Source organism: Ovis canadensis, chromosome 1 (assembly GCF_042477335.2).
Source record: "Ovis canadensis isolate MfBH-ARS-UI-01 breed Bighorn chromosome 1, ARS-UI_OviCan_v2, whole genome shotgun sequence".
In the NCBI taxonomy this organism is placed as follows: Eukaryota; Metazoa; Chordata; class Mammalia; order Artiodactyla; family Bovidae; genus Ovis; species Ovis canadensis.
This window is the reverse complement of record NC_091245.1, coordinates 41065889-41081597: the sequence shown is the minus strand read 5'-3', so window position 1 is coordinate 41081597 and position 15709 is coordinate 41065889. Positions and strand designations below refer to the sequence as shown.

General features: G+C 39.7%; 1 protein-coding gene and 1 pseudogene across 2 annotated transcripts in view; one reads left to right on the top strand and one right to left on the bottom strand.

Moving 5' to 3' along the window:
* Window positions 1–15709, bottom strand: part of RAVER2 (ribonucleoprotein, PTB binding 2) — a 146196-nt gene that overhangs the window by 5158 nt on the left and 125329 nt on the right. The gene's annotated exons all lie outside the window — the stretch shown is intronic.
* LOC138442436 (mitochondrial fission factor pseudogene) lies at window positions 9260–10022 on the top strand (annotated as a pseudogene).

Below are 15709 nucleotides of genomic sequence, written 5' to 3'. Positions count from 1 at the left end.
GCCCCTCAGGGCCAGGTGCAGAGGGAGCAGGTAGAATAGTCCATCTCCCTGTCTTCCCCTGAAAAAGGCTTATCCACATGCTTTAAAAGCTGCTGCCTGAGACCCAGCTCCTAATCTAGCAGGTGCTAGGGGCAGCTGCAGTCTTCCCCAGAGACTGGGGAAGTTGAAGGACACCTCTCCCATCTTCCAGCCCACTCCAATCACTAGTATCTCCCTGGAAGGAGTTTTTATATACTGTGCCCCAACTTTTATGTCTGATACCCAAGGAGTAGTCCCTGGGTCATCTGGCTCTGACAGCCAATGGGGCTTGCATTCATGAATTCTACAGGATTATAGCAAACAAAAATAAAATTCTTAATGGATGCAGGTACCACCATCCCTACCCCCCAGTGACTGTACATCTGTGCTCAGCACAAAGGAACAGGTGAAAAAAAAACAAAAACAAATGCCCATTTCCTTTTCTCCCTGCACAGGGCTTAACTACATACTCTCAGCTGCAGCCTCAGGGTCCAGGGTCTAATCAGCCTGCATCTAGGTGCTAACTGTAGTCCCCACCTTTGGATATACAAGTCTTAGCATATCCTCTAAATAAGCCACTAAAAGCAAAGAAGTAGCCTCAAAGAAAATAGTCACAAAAGTTTGAAAGCCAATTAAGAGCTCAGGCTGGGCTGAGCAACAGGATTCATCTCCTACAAGAGACCATTCAGTCAAGACTGGAAGAGGTGGCTGCTTTGTATAATGCATAGTGACAATAAAAAAGAAACAAAGGTAATGTTCCAGATGTGCCATGATAAATATCCAGAACAGATCTAATGAACTAAGTGACTTACCTGAGAGTTCAAAATAATGGTTGTAAAAATGCTCACTGAGGTCAAAAGATCAATGCATGAACAAAGAATCGCAACAAAGATAGAAAACATTAAAAATTGCCAAATAGAAATCACAAAATTTATGAATATAACAAATGCAAAATGAAAATGAGACATCACCTCACACCTGTTAGAACAGTTATCAAAAAGTCTATAAATAATGTGTCAGAGAGTTTGCAGAAAAAAGGGAATCCTTGTACACTGTTGGTGGGAATGTAAGGTGGTGTAGCCATCAGGGAGAACAGTATGGCAGTTCCTCAAAACTAAAAAAGAACTACCATGTGACCCATCAATTCCACTCCCTGTGTTGGGAATAAACAAAAACACAAATGTAAAAAGTTATATACACCCCAATGTTCATATTAGCATTACTAAACAAGAGTGCCAAAGAATGCCCAAACTACCACACAACTGCACTCATCTCACACGGTAGCAAAGTCATGCTCAAAATTCTCCAAGCCAGGCTTCAGCAATATGTGAACCATGAACTTCCAGATGTTCAAGCTGGTTTTAGGAAAGGCAGAAGAACCAGAGATCAAATTGACAACATCCGTTGGATCATCGAAAAAGCAAGAGAAAAAAATACTGCCATTTGCAGAGACGTGAATGGACCTAGGAAATATTATGGATAGTGAAATAAGTCAGAGAAAGACAAATACTACACTATATAATGTCACTTATAAGTAGAATCTAAAAAAATAACACAAATGAATATATATGCAAAATAGAAATAGACTCACAGACATAGCAAATAAACTATGGTTACCAAAGGGGAGATGGATGGGAAGAGGGACAAATTAGGGGTATAAGATTAACAAACTAATATACACAAAACAGATAAGCAACAAGGATATAATGTATAGCACAGGGAATTATAGTGATTATCTTATAATAATCTGTAAGAGTATAACCTGCAAAAATACTGAATCACAATGTGATACACATGAAGCTAAATATTGTAAATCAACTATTCTTCAATAAACACTTTTTAAACTTTAAATGTAAATGGATTAAGCTGTCTGATCAAAAGACAAAGTGCCTGAATGGATAAAAATGGATATGTTGACTAAGAGTCTCACTTAGTTTAAAGGACACACACAGACTGAAAAGGGAAGGGATGCAAAAAACATATTCTTGGCAAATGAAAACCAAAAGAAAACAAAGGTAGCTGTACTTACATTAAACAAAATAAACTTCAACCTGAAAAATTTAATGAGACAAAAAGGTCATTATAAAAGATAAGCCAATCAATCAAAAGGAAGTAACAGTTGTAAATATGAGCCCCAAACAAGAACAGCCAAATTCAGCCTTACATTGAAGAAAGCAGGGAAGACCACTAGACCACTCAGGTATGACCTAAATCGAATCCCTTATGACTATACAGTGGAAGTGAGAAATAGATTTAAGGGCCTAGACCTGATAGATAGGGTGGAATGAGGTTCTTGACACTGTACAAGAGACAGGGATCAAGACCACCCCCATGGAAAAGAAATGCAAAAAAGCAAAACGGCTGTCTGGGGAGGCCTTACAAATAGCTGTGAAGAGAAGAGAAGTGAAAAGCAAAGGAGAAAAGGAAAGATATAAGCATCTGAATGCAGAGTTCCAAAGAATAACAAGAAGAGATGAGAAAGCCTTCTTCAGCGATCAATGCAAAGAAATAGAGGAAAACAACAGAATGGGAAAGACAAGAGATCTCTTCAAGAAAATTAGAGATACCAAGGGAACATTGCATGCAAAGATGGGCTCGATAAAGGACAGACATGGTATGGACCCAACAGAAGCAGAAGACATTAAAAGAGCTGGCAAGAATACACAGAAGAACTGCACAAAAAAATCTTCACGACCAAGATAATCGCGATGGTGTGATCACTCATCTAGAGCCAGACATCCTGGAATGTGAAGTCAAGTGGGCCTTAGAAAGCATCACTACAAACAAAGCTAGTGGAGGTGATAGAATTCCAGTGGAGCTATTTCAAAACCTGAAAGATGAGGCTGTGAAAGTGCTGCACTCAATATGCCAGCAAATGTGGAAAACTCAGCAGTGGCCACAGGACTGGAAAAGGTCAGTTTTCATTCCAATCCCAAAGAAAGGCAATGCCAAAGAATGTACAAACTACTGCACAATTGCACTCATCTCACAGGCTAGTAAAACAATGCTCAAAATTCTCCAAGCCAGGCTTCAGCAATACATGAACTGTGAACTTCCAGATGTTCAAGCTGGTTTTAGAAAGGCAGAGGAACCAGAGATCAAATTGCCAACATCGCTGGATCATCAAAACAGCAAGAGAGTTCCAGAAAAACATCTATTTCTGCTTTCTTGACTATGCCAAAGCCTTTGACTGTGTGGATCACAATAAACTGTGGAAAATTCTGAAAGAGATGGGAATACCAGACCACCTGACCTACCTCTTGAGCAACCTGTATACAGGTCAGGAAGCAACAGTTAGAACTGGACATGGAACAACAGAATGGTTCCAAATAGGAAAAGGAGTACGTCAAGGCTATATATTGTCACCCTGCTTATTTAACTTATATACAGAGTACATCATGAGAAACACTGGACTGGAAGAAGCACAAGCTGGAATCAAGATTGCCAGGAAAAATATCAATAACCTCAGATATGCAGATGACACCACCCTTACGGCAGAAAGTGAAGAGGAACTCAAAAGCCTCTTGATGAAAGTGAAAGAGGAGAGTGAAAAAGTTGGCTTAAAGCTCAACATTCAGAAAACGAAGATCATGGCATCCAGTCCCATCACTTCATGGGAAATAGATGGGGAAACAGTGGAAACAGTGTCAGACTTTATTTTTTGGGGCTCCAAAATCACTGCAGATGGTGACTGCAGCCATGAAATTAAAAGACGTTTACTCCTTGGCAGAAAAGTTATGGTCAACCTAGATAGCATATTCAAAAGCAGAGACATTACTTTGCCGACTAAGGTCTTTCTAGTCAAGGCTATGGTTTTTCCTGTGGTCATGTATGGATGTGAGAGTTGGACTGTGAAGAAGGCTGAGCGCCGAAGAATTGATGCTTTTGAACTGTGGTGTTGGAGGACTCTTGAGAGTCCCTTGGACTGCAAGGAGATCTAACCAGTCCATTCTGAAGATCAGCCCTGGGATTTCTTTGGACGGAATGATGCTAAAGCTGAAACTCTAGTACTTTGGCCACCTCATGCGAAGAGTTGACTCATTGGAAAAGACTCTGATGCTGGGAGGGATTGGGGGCAGGAGGAGAAGGGAGAGACAGAGGATGATATGGCTGGGTGGCATCACGGACTCAATGGACATTGAGTCTGAGTGAACTCCGGGAGTTGGTGATGGACAGGGAGGCCTGGCATGCCGCGATTCATGGGGTCGCAAAGAGTCAGACATGACTGAGCGACTGAACTGAACTGAACTGAAAGCAAATAATGATTGTGTAGGGAGAAAAAGAGCAGTGTAATATCAGGGAACTTAAATACTCCACTCAAAACCAGTTTAGCCAGAAAAATCAGCAAGAAGATATTGGGCTTACACTACACGTTAGACAAGATGAACCTGAAAGCCATGACGTAACTTTCCATCTGAACAAGGATCAAACGTACATTTTTCTCAAGCTCACATAGAATATTCTTCAGGACAGACCATATGTTAGGCCACATGTCTTAATAAATTTAAAGTGATTGAAATGCTATCTGGCATCTTTTTCAAACATGATTGTATGAAACTAGAAATCAATTATAAGAAGAAAACTGGAGAGTTCACAAACATGTTGACATTAAACAACAGACTCCTGAACAACCACTGAATCAAAGAAGAAATAAAAAAATACTTTGAGACAAATGAAAATGGAAACAAAACATAGCAAAACTTACAAGATATAGCAAAAGCAGTTCTAAAAGGGAAGTTTATAGTGATAAACACTTACATGAAGAAAGAACATCTTGAACAACTGGCGTTGTATCTTGAGGACTTAGGAACAAACTAAGTTCCACTGGAGGAGGAAATGGCAACCCACTCCAGTATTCTTGCCTGAAAAATACCAGGACAGAAGAGCCTGGCAGGCTATAGTCCATAGGGTCGCAGAGAGTGGACTGAGCACAGTCCCACCAAAGTAAGCTCCAGGCTAGGCAAGAGGAAGGAAGTAACAGGAGTGGAAATAAATGAAATAGAGATTTAAAAGACAACAGAAAAGATTAATGAAACTAACAGCTTCTTTTCAAAAAAGATTGGAGAAGGCAATGGCAACCCACTCCAGTACTCTTGCCTGGAAAATCCCATGGACGAAGGAGCCTGGTGGGCTGCAGTCCATGGGGTTGCTAAGAGTCAGACAGGACTGAGTGACTTCACTTTCACTTTTCACTTTCATGCACTGGAGAAGGACATGGCAACCCACTCTAGTGTTCTTGCCTGGAGAATCCCAGGGACGGCGGAGCCTGGTGGGCTGCCATCTATGGGGTCGCACAGAGTTGGACACGACTGAAGCGACTTAGCAGCAGCAGCAGACAAACTTTTAATCAGACTTACTAAGAAAAAGAGAACTTACATCAAGACGTAAATAAAAAAGGAGATATTACAACTGATACCACAAAAATACAAAAGATCATAAAGACCACTATGCATTTCTTATATGCCAGCAAGTTGGATAACTTAGAAGAAATTGTCTAATTCCTGAAACAACTTACCAAGACTGGATCATGAGGAAACAGGAAAACCGAATAAATTACTAGTAACGAAACTGAACCAGTAATAGGAAATCTCCCAGCAAGAAAAGAAAGTTCAGGGACAGACAGTTTCACTGGTGAATTCCACAAAACATTTAAAGACTAATTAATACCAATCCGTCTCAATCTCTTCCAAAAACAGAAAAGGAAATTGCACTTTCACATTATTTTTACAAGGTCAGCTTTACTTTATCAAAGGCAGACAAAGAGTGTACAAAGAAAAAAACTACAGGCCTATATTCCTGATGAACAGTTACAAAAATCCTCATAAAGTATTAGCAAATTGAATTCAACAATAGATTAAAAGAATCAAATTGGATTTATTCCAGTGGTACATGGATGGTTCATGTCAATAAAATAAAACTTGACATACACCACATTCACAAAATAAAGGATAAAGAGCATATGGTCATCTCAATAGATGCAGAAAGAGCATTTGACAAAATTCAACATCCATTCATGATTTAAAAAGTCAACAAACTGGGTATTGAGGGACTGCATGTCAACATAATAAAGGCCATATATGTCAAACCCACAGATAACAACCTATGCAATGGTGAAATGCTGAGAGCTTTCCTCTAAGTTTAAGAACAAGACAAGGATACCACTGTCACCAATCTTATTCAACATAGTACTGGAAGCCCTAGCCAGAGCAATTAGACAAGAAATAGAAATAAAAGGCATTCAAATTACAAAAGAAGAAGTAAAACTATCACAGTTAGCAGATGATATATTGTATTTAGAAAACCCTAAAGAATCTACTAAAAAAAACTGTTAGAAATATTGGGTTGGCCAAAAAGTTTGTTGTTTTTTTTTAACATCTTATGGAAAACCCCAGTGAACTTTTTTGATCAGCCCAACAATAAACAGAGTTCCAAAGAATAGCAGAGAGAGAGAAAAGAGCCTTCCTCAGTGATCAGTTGAAAGAAATAGAGAAAAAAATAGAATGGGAAAGACTAGAGATCTCTTCAAGAAAATTTGTGATACAAAGGGACATTTCATGCAAAGATGGGCTCAATAAAGGACAGAAATGGTATGGACCTAACAGAAGCAGAAGATACTAAGAAGAGGTGGCAAGAATACACAGAAGAACTGTATAAAAAAGATCGTCATTACCCAGATAAGCATGATGGTGTGATCACTCACATAGAGCCAGACATCCTGGAGTGTGAAGTCAAGTGGGCCTTACAAAGCTTCACTACAAGCAAAGCTAGTGGAGGTGATGGAATTCCAGCTGAGCTATTTCAAATGCTGAAAAATGATGCTGTGAAGGTGCTGCACTCAATATGCCACCAAATGTGGAAAACTCAGCAGTGGCCACAGGACTGGAAAAGGTCAGTTTTCATTCCAATCCCAAAGAAAGGCAATGCCAAAGAATGTACAAACTACTGCACAATTGCACTCATCTCACACACTAGTAAAGTAATGCTCAAAATTCTCCAAGCCAGGGTTCAGTATGTGAACTGTGAACTTCCAGATGTTCAAGCTGGATTAGAAAAGGCAGAGGAACCAGAGATCAAATTGCCAACATCTGCTGGATCATTGAAAAACCAAGGGAATTCTTGAAAAACATTTACTTCTGCTTTATTGACTTTGCCAAAGCCTTTGACTGTGTGGATCACAAGAAACTGGAAAATTCTGAAAGAGATGGGAATACTAGACCACCTGACCTGCCTCCTGAGAAATCTGTATGCAGGTCAGGAAGCAACAGTTAGAACTGGACATGGAACAACAGACTGGTTCCAAATAGGAAAAGGAGTACGTCAAGGCTGTATATTGTCACCCTGCTTATTTAACTTCTATGCAGAGTACATCATGAGAAATGCTGGGCTGGAAGAAGCACAAGCTGGAATCAAGATTGCTGGGAGAAATATCAATAACCTCAGATATGCAGATGACACCACCCTTATGGCAGAAAGTGAAGAAGAACTAAAGAGCCCCTTGATGAAGGTGAAAGAGGAGAGTGAAAAAGCTGGCTTAAAGCTCAACATTCAGAAAACTAAGATCATGGCATCCAGTCTCATCACTTCATGGCAAATAGATGGGGAAACAATGGAAACAGTGACAGACTATTTTGGGGGGCTCCAAAATCACTGCAGATGGTGACTGCAGCCATGAAATTAAAAGATGCTTGCTCCTTGGGAGAAAAGTTATGACCAACCTAGACAGCATATCCAAAAGCAGAGACATTACTTTGCCAACAAAGGTCTGTCTAGTCAAAGCTATGGTTTTTCCAGTAGTCATGTATGGATGTGAGAGTTGGACTATAAAGAGAGCTGAGTGCCAAAGAATTGATGCTTTTGAACAGTGGTATTGGAGAAGACTCTTGAGAGTCCCTCGGACTGCATGGAGGTCTAACCAGTCCATCATAAAGGAAATCAGTTCTGAATATTCTTTGGAAGGACTGATGGTGAAGTTGAAACTCCAGTACTTTGGCTACCTGATGCGAAGAACTGACTCATTGGAAAAGACCCTGATGCTGAGAAAGATTGAAGGTGGGAAGAAAAGGGGACAACAGAGGATGAGATGGTTGGATGGCATCACTGACTTGATGGACATGAGTTTAAGCAAGCTTCGGGAGTTCATGATGAACAGGGAAGCCTGGCATGCTACAGACCATGGGGTCACAAGAGTCAGACACGACTAAATGACTGAACTAAATAATAAACAATTTCAATAAAGTTGTAGAGTACAAAATCAATATAAAAAATAAATTTCTTCTCTATACATTAACAATGAATTATCCAAAAAACAAATTAAGACAACTTAGGAATAAATTTTACCAAGGTAAGAAACTGTACACTGAAAATGTAGGAAAGATGACACAAATAAATGGAAAGATATTCTGTGTTCATGGACTGGAGGTATTATTATTATTAAAATGTCCATACTGACCAACCTAGACAGCATATTAAAAAGCAAAGACATTACTTTGCCAACAAAGGTCCCTCTAGTCAAGGATATGGTTTTTCCAGTAGTCATATATGGATGTGAGAGTTGGACTATAAAGAAAGCTGAGCACCGAAGAATTGATGCTTTTGAACTGTGGTGTTGGAGAAGACTCTTGGGAGTCCCTTGGACTGCAAGGAGATCCAGCCAGTCCATCCTAAAGGAGATCAGTCCTGGGTGTTCCTTGGAAGACTGATGTTGAAGCTGAAACTCCAATACTTTGGCCACCTGATGCGAAGAGCTGACTCATTGGAAAAGACCTTGATGCTGGGAAAGATTGAGGACAGGAGGAGAAGGGGACAACAGAGGATGAGATAGTCGGATGGCATCACCGACTCAATGGACATGGGTTTGGGTAGACTCCGGGAGTTGGTGATGGACAGAGAGGCCTGGTGTGCTGCACTTCATAGGGTCGCAAAGAGTCGGACACGACTGAGCGACTGAACTGAACTAACCCAAAGCAATCTACAGATTCAATGCAATTCCTATGAAAATGCCAAAGGCTTTTTTCATATAAATAGAAAAATCTTAAAATTTGGAACCTGGCTCTCTGGCCAGTGATTTACCTGGGCATCTCCATGCACTGGGCCAAGCTGCCTCTGAGACCATCGAAGGAGTGCCCAGGGAGCCAGCAGGTGGTGGCCCTCACCAGGGACCCTCTAGCGGGCCCAGGGGGACAAATCCAGCATATGCATATTGAGGCAAGTTGAAAGATTTAATATGAGGCACAGGAGCAGACAATGCCTAAAAGCAAGCAGTAGTTGGTACATATTTAGAGTAGGGCAGCATTTCCTTCTCCCACTGCTGCTCAGATGGCAGACATTAGTCAAATTCGGTGTGAAATGGAATACACTGAAGGTATTAGTGAATGAGGGCCCTGGAAAAATTAAAGGTAGCACCACCAAATGCTGACCTGGAACAAGAATTCCAAGAAGGAGTTTCAAATGCTAGTGTGATTCTGCAGTTCCAAAGAGAACTGTTGTAGCCGGAATTCCATTTTCAAGACAAGCAGATCTTGACCTTATACAATCAACTCCCTTTAAGGCTACGGCACTAAAAATACCACATCGTGTGCTTATGGTAAGTGAGAGATCACTAAATTTTCTGGATTTAGAAAGCCCTCGTCCAACCCCTCAAAATGAAGCAAGTCATGTAGCTGGCAGCCTAAGAAGATCACTCTGTGAGTGGGAAATGCTGTTAGCCAAAATGGCCAGCTGGTCAGAAGTGACTCCATGTAGGCATTTCAAATATGGATGCAACTATTAAAGGAACCTCAGAGGACTGACAGTTGTAGATGTAGCTTCATTCAGATGACAGGCAATCAAGCTAAACAGACACCTACAACTTCTAGAAGAGGAGACCAAAGAACGTGCTAAAAGAGAAATGGCCATGTACTCAAGTACTGTAGCATTCCAACTGTTTAACAGCTCGCTCTGGTTTTGCCACTAGAGGTAACCTCAACTCTCAGAAATATTGTCTCAACAGCTGCAAATAAAAAGAATTTTTAATTTGTTTCTGTCTTTGCATTGCATGCTGTTTCACAGTCTATGACCTGAAAATGTTATTTCTCCCAGAGAGGAGGGGGGAAGGACTTATATTTGGAGAGGCAAAGGTATCTGTCACTTGACTGTATTTACTTTTAACCACTTCTGCCATGACACCTACTTAAAATTCTCACTTTGCACGTGATGTAAATAGGATCGAGGTCTTTTTAAGGAATTTTTTTTTTTGGCCTCATCAGTCTGCATAACTAATTATGAATGGGAGAGAAAGTGTACAGAAAATGGATTTAGAGAAATGTCTGTAAAGAAAAAAAATAGTACTTCATTTTGTCCTGTTTGTAGTGTTTTCTCAAACACCATTAGATTGAACAGTAAATAGACATTTTTGTATCCACATTTCAACATTAACCTTACTAAAGTCATTGTCTGGTGTCAGATTTAATAAAATCAAGCCACCCCAAGTCTCATGATCACCTTCAATAAAATAATTCCTAACATTTTTAGCAGTTTATCTAAAATGTGAGCAAAAATGCGCATTTTTATTTTGCAGATGGTTTTCTATAAAGTAGAGTTTTACAAAGTTCATGTATGAATGATTTAAAAAACTGAAGGTGCAAATGTAGTATATTTAATAAATTGTCAAACAAAAAAATTTTTTTTGAAACCTGAAAAAAACCTAAATAGCTAAAGTAATCTTGAGATAGAACAAAGCTAAAGGCATTACTCTTCCTGATTTCAAACTGTCCTGCAAAGCTGTAATAATCAAAGCAATATGATATAAAAAAAAACACCAAAAAACAGTATGATACAGTCATAAAAACTGACGCATAGATCACTGGAACAGAATAGAGACCCTGAAAATGAACTCATGTTATATTGTCAATTAATTTATGACAAAGGAGCCAAGAATATACAGTTCAGGAAGGATACCTCTTCAATAAAAGGTGTTTGGAAAATTGGATAACCATATGAAAAAGAATGAAACAGGATCAGTACTTACAAAACACTGAAAAGTCAACTCAAAATGGATTAAAGACTTGAATGTATAACCTGAAACCATAAAACTCCCAAGAAAACATAATGGGTAAGAAGCTACTTGCCATTGGTCTTTGCAGTGATATTTTGTATTTAACAGCAAAAGAAAAGGTAACGAAAGCAAAAATAAACATGATTACATCCTAAAGTATTCTTATGTGATTTACTCCTAAGTATTCCTAGTCTTTTAGAAACTAAAAAGATTCTACACAGGAAAAACAACCATCAACAAAATGAAAATTCGATCTATGAAACAGAAGAATATGTTTGCAAACCACATATCTGTTAAGGGATTAATATTCAAAATATTCTTGGAATATACACAACTAATAGCCAAAAAATCCCCAACTAAAAGTGGGTAAAACATCTAAATAGACATTATTCAATAAATAAATACAGATGGTCAACAGATACATAAAAAGTACTCATTCTCACTAATTGTTATTCGTTCACTAAGACGTATCCAACTCTTTGCAGCTCCACAGACTGCAGCATACCAGGCTTCCCTATCCTCCACCCTCTCCTGGAGCTTGCTCAAACTCATGTCTATTGAGTCTGTGATGCCATCTAACCATCTCATTCTCTGTCACCCACTTCTCCTCCTTGCCCTCTTACCACTGGGGAGATGTAAACTGAAACTACCTTACACAGGTTAGAAGTCTATTATTAAAAAAAAAAAATGAGGTAACAAATGCAGGCAAATATGTGGAGAAAAGGTAATTCCTCTACACTGTTTGTTGGAATGTAAACTTGTACAGGCACTATAGAAAACAGTGTGGAAATTAAAAATTGAACTACCATTTGATCCAGCAATCCAACTTCTGAACATATTCTGATTTCCTTTGGTAGCCAAATAATTAACTTGAAGTGATATCTGTCCTCTCACAGTCATAAAATCATTATTCAAATAGACATGGTATGGAGAAAACCTAAGTGCATGAAGAAAATAAAGAAAACGTGGCATGTGTGTAGTGATCTGCATTTCCCTATGTATATACACATACACTGAAGTAGGAAATGGCAACCGACTCCAGTATTCTTGCCTGGAATAACCCGCGGTCAGAGGAACCTGGTGGGCTATAGTCCATGGGGTCGCAGAGCTGGACACGACCTAGTGACTGAGCACATATACATACACAGAGTGGAACATTATTTAGCCTTAAAGAAATAAATCTTGTCCTTTGTAACAACACAGATGAACCCAGAAGGCGTTATGCTAAATGAAATATTTTTTAAAGAGGTAAGAAAATGAAGTCAATCTCATGGAAACAGAGTGAAAAAGTGGTTGTCAGTGGCTAGAGAGTGGGGGAAATAGGACAAGGTTAGAAAAACAGCATAAACTTTCAGTTATAAGATGAATAAAGTCTGAAAATCTAATTTGTAATATGGTGACTATAGTTGATAACACTGTATTGTACAATTGAAACTTGCTAAGATGGAAAACTTGTATGTTTTCATAAGTAAAGTGGGGTAATGAATGCATTAATTTAGTCAGTGAGGAAGAGACCTCTTTCACAATGTACATGTATATCAGATTAACATTTTGCTGTATACTTTCAATGACTTACAATTTTGTCAATTATACCTCAATAAAGTTGGATAAAATAATGAATTTTTTTTTAAAAGAGGCAAGGTAGCTCCCTAGTGGTCCAGTGGTTAAGAATCCTCCTGCCAATGCAGGGGACACACGTTCACTTCTGTCCAATAACACTCCACATACTTTTAGTTCAATTCAGTTCAGTCGCTCAGTCGCGTCCAACTCTTTGCGACCCCATGGACTGCAGCAAGCCAGGCTTCCCTGTCCATCACCAACTCTAGGAGCTTGCTCAAACTCACGTCCATCGAGTCGGTGATGCCATCCAACCGTTCCATCCTCTGTCATCCCCTTCTCCTCCCACCTTCAATCTTTCCCAGCATCAGGGTCTTTTCAAATGAGTCAGTTCTTCGCATCAGGTGGCCAAAGTATTGGAGTTTCAGCTTCAACATCAGTCCTTCCAAGGAACATTGAGGACTGATTTCCTTTAGGATTGACTGGCTGGATCTCCTTGCAGTCCAAGGGACTCTCAAATCTTCTCCAACATCACAGTTCAAAAGTATCAATTCTTCAGCACTCAGCTTCTTTATAGTCCAGCTCTCACATCCATACATGACTACTGGAAGAACCATAGCTTTGACTAGACAGACTTTTGTTGGCAAAGTGATGTCTCTGCTTTTTAATATGCTGTCTAGGTTGGTCATAGCTTTTCTTCCAAGGAGCAAGCACCTTTTAATTTCAGGGCTGCAGTCACCATCTGCAGTGATTCTGGAGCCCAAGAAAATAAAGTTTGTCACTGTTTCCATTGTTTCCCCATCTATTTGCCATGAAGTGATGGGACTGGATGCCATGATCTTAGTTTTCTGAATGTTGAGCTTTAAACCAACTTTTTCACTCTCCTTTTTCACTTTCATCAAGAGGCTCTTTAGTTCTTTGCTTTCTGCCATAAGGGTAGTGTCACCTGTGTATCTAAGCTTATTGATATTTCTCCCAGCAATCTTGATTCCAGCTTGTGCTTCATCCAACCCAGCATTTTGGATGATGTACTCTGCATATAAGTTAAAAAAGCAGGGTGACAATATACAGCTTTGACGTACTCCTTTCCCGATTTGGAACCAGTCTGTTGTTCCATGTCCAGTTCTAACTGTTGCTTCCTGACCTGCATACAGATTTCTCAGGAGGCAGATCAGGTCGTCTGGTATTCCCATCTCTTTCAGAATTTTCCACAGTTTGTTGTGATCCACACAGTCAAAGGCTTTGGTGTCATCGTCAATAAAGCAGAAATAGATATTTTTCTGGAACTCTCTTGCTTTTTTGATGATTCAGCGGATGTTGGCAATTTGATCTCTGGTTCCTCTGCCTTTTCTAAATCCAGCTAGAACATCTGGAAGTTCACAGTTCACATACTACGCACAGCTAAGCCCATGGGCCACGATTACTGAAGCCTGAGCTCTTCTAGAGCCCATGCTCTCCAACAAGAGAAGCCATCACTACAGCGAGAAGCCCACACACCACAGTGGATGAGCAACCTCCCCTCACCAAAACCGCAGGCATCAGTGAAGAGCCTGGTGTGGCAATGAAGACCCAGTGCAACCGATAAATAATGAAAATTAAAAAAATTTAAAAAGATGACAGAAGACTGGAAATCAGAAATCCATCTACCTTGGTACTTTATTTTGATGTAGTCTGCTATTGTGACAGTTCAGTAAAATCCTTCTTCACATAAACATTTAAAGGAATGTTTCACAAAGTGAAACAGACTAGCAAAGAATTTGGTTTTAACTCCTGTGTCACAATTTTTCCAGGTGATTAAGTATGTAATATATGTGATATATGCTCTGAAATAATGAGAAAGGGACTAAGTGGGAATAAAGATGAGAGAAGCCTGGCTGTTGATAAATCATTAAAACTGTGTCAGTGGGTACAAGAAACTCTACCAGTTCCAGTTCAAAACGGCGGCACAGGTGCATCCTGAACTATCTCCTCCCACAGACACAGTACATCTACAGCTGCACATGGAACAATTTCCTCTGCAAGAAACCAAAAAACGAGATAAGTTACTCCTACACATTGAGAAAATGAGAAAAAAGAAAGACCACACCACAATGGGTAGGAGAGGCTGAGAGACTATCTCACCAAAAACCCCACCCTCAGAGCAGCAACTCATAACTGGGAGGGAATTCACAACCCTGAGCATCTCCCTAAGAAGTGACAGGTTTGAACCCTAAGCTGGTACTTCAACTTTTTAAATTTTTTTATTGAAGTATAGTTGACTTAACGTGTTGTGTTAATTTCTGGTGTACAGCAAAGTGATTCAGTTATTATCATGTGTATGTATGTGTGTGTGTGTGTACTGCATTTCATATTCTTTTCCATATGGTTCATTATAAGATATTGAATATAGTTCCCTGTACTATGCAATATGACCTTGTTGTTTATCCATTTTATATATTAATATAATAGTTTATATTTGCTAATCCCAAACTCCCAATCATCCCTCCCCCCCCCACCCCCTTCTCCCACCTGGCAACCACAAGTCTTTTCTCTATGTCTAGGAGTCTGTTTCTGTTTCATAGATCGACTCATTTGTGTTATATTTTAAATTCCACATGTAAGTGATATCATATGATATTTGTCTAACTTACTTCATTTAGTATGATAGTCTCTTGGTTCACTCATGCTGATGAAATGGCACTATTTCATTCTCTATTTTATGGCTGAGTAGTATCCCACTGTGTATATATACACCTCTTCTTTATTTATTCATCTGTTGATGGACATTTAGGTTGCTTCCATGGCTGACTATTGTAAATAATGCTGCTTTAAACACTGGTTGGCACTTCAACTTATAAGTTCTGTGTCTGAGAGATGAGCCCCCAAAATACCTAGTGTGAAAATTCAGAGGATGAGATGGTTAGACATCATCCAACTGACTCAATGAACATGAATTTGAGCACACTCTGGGAGACAATGCAGGACAGGGGAGCCTGGTGTGCTGCAGTTCATGGGGCCGCAAAGATTTGGACGCGACTTAGTGACTGAGCAACAACAGCCTGAAGTTCCGGCTTCTAATCAGCCTGAATCGAGTGCTACGATCTGGCCCCCTGGGGACAGTGA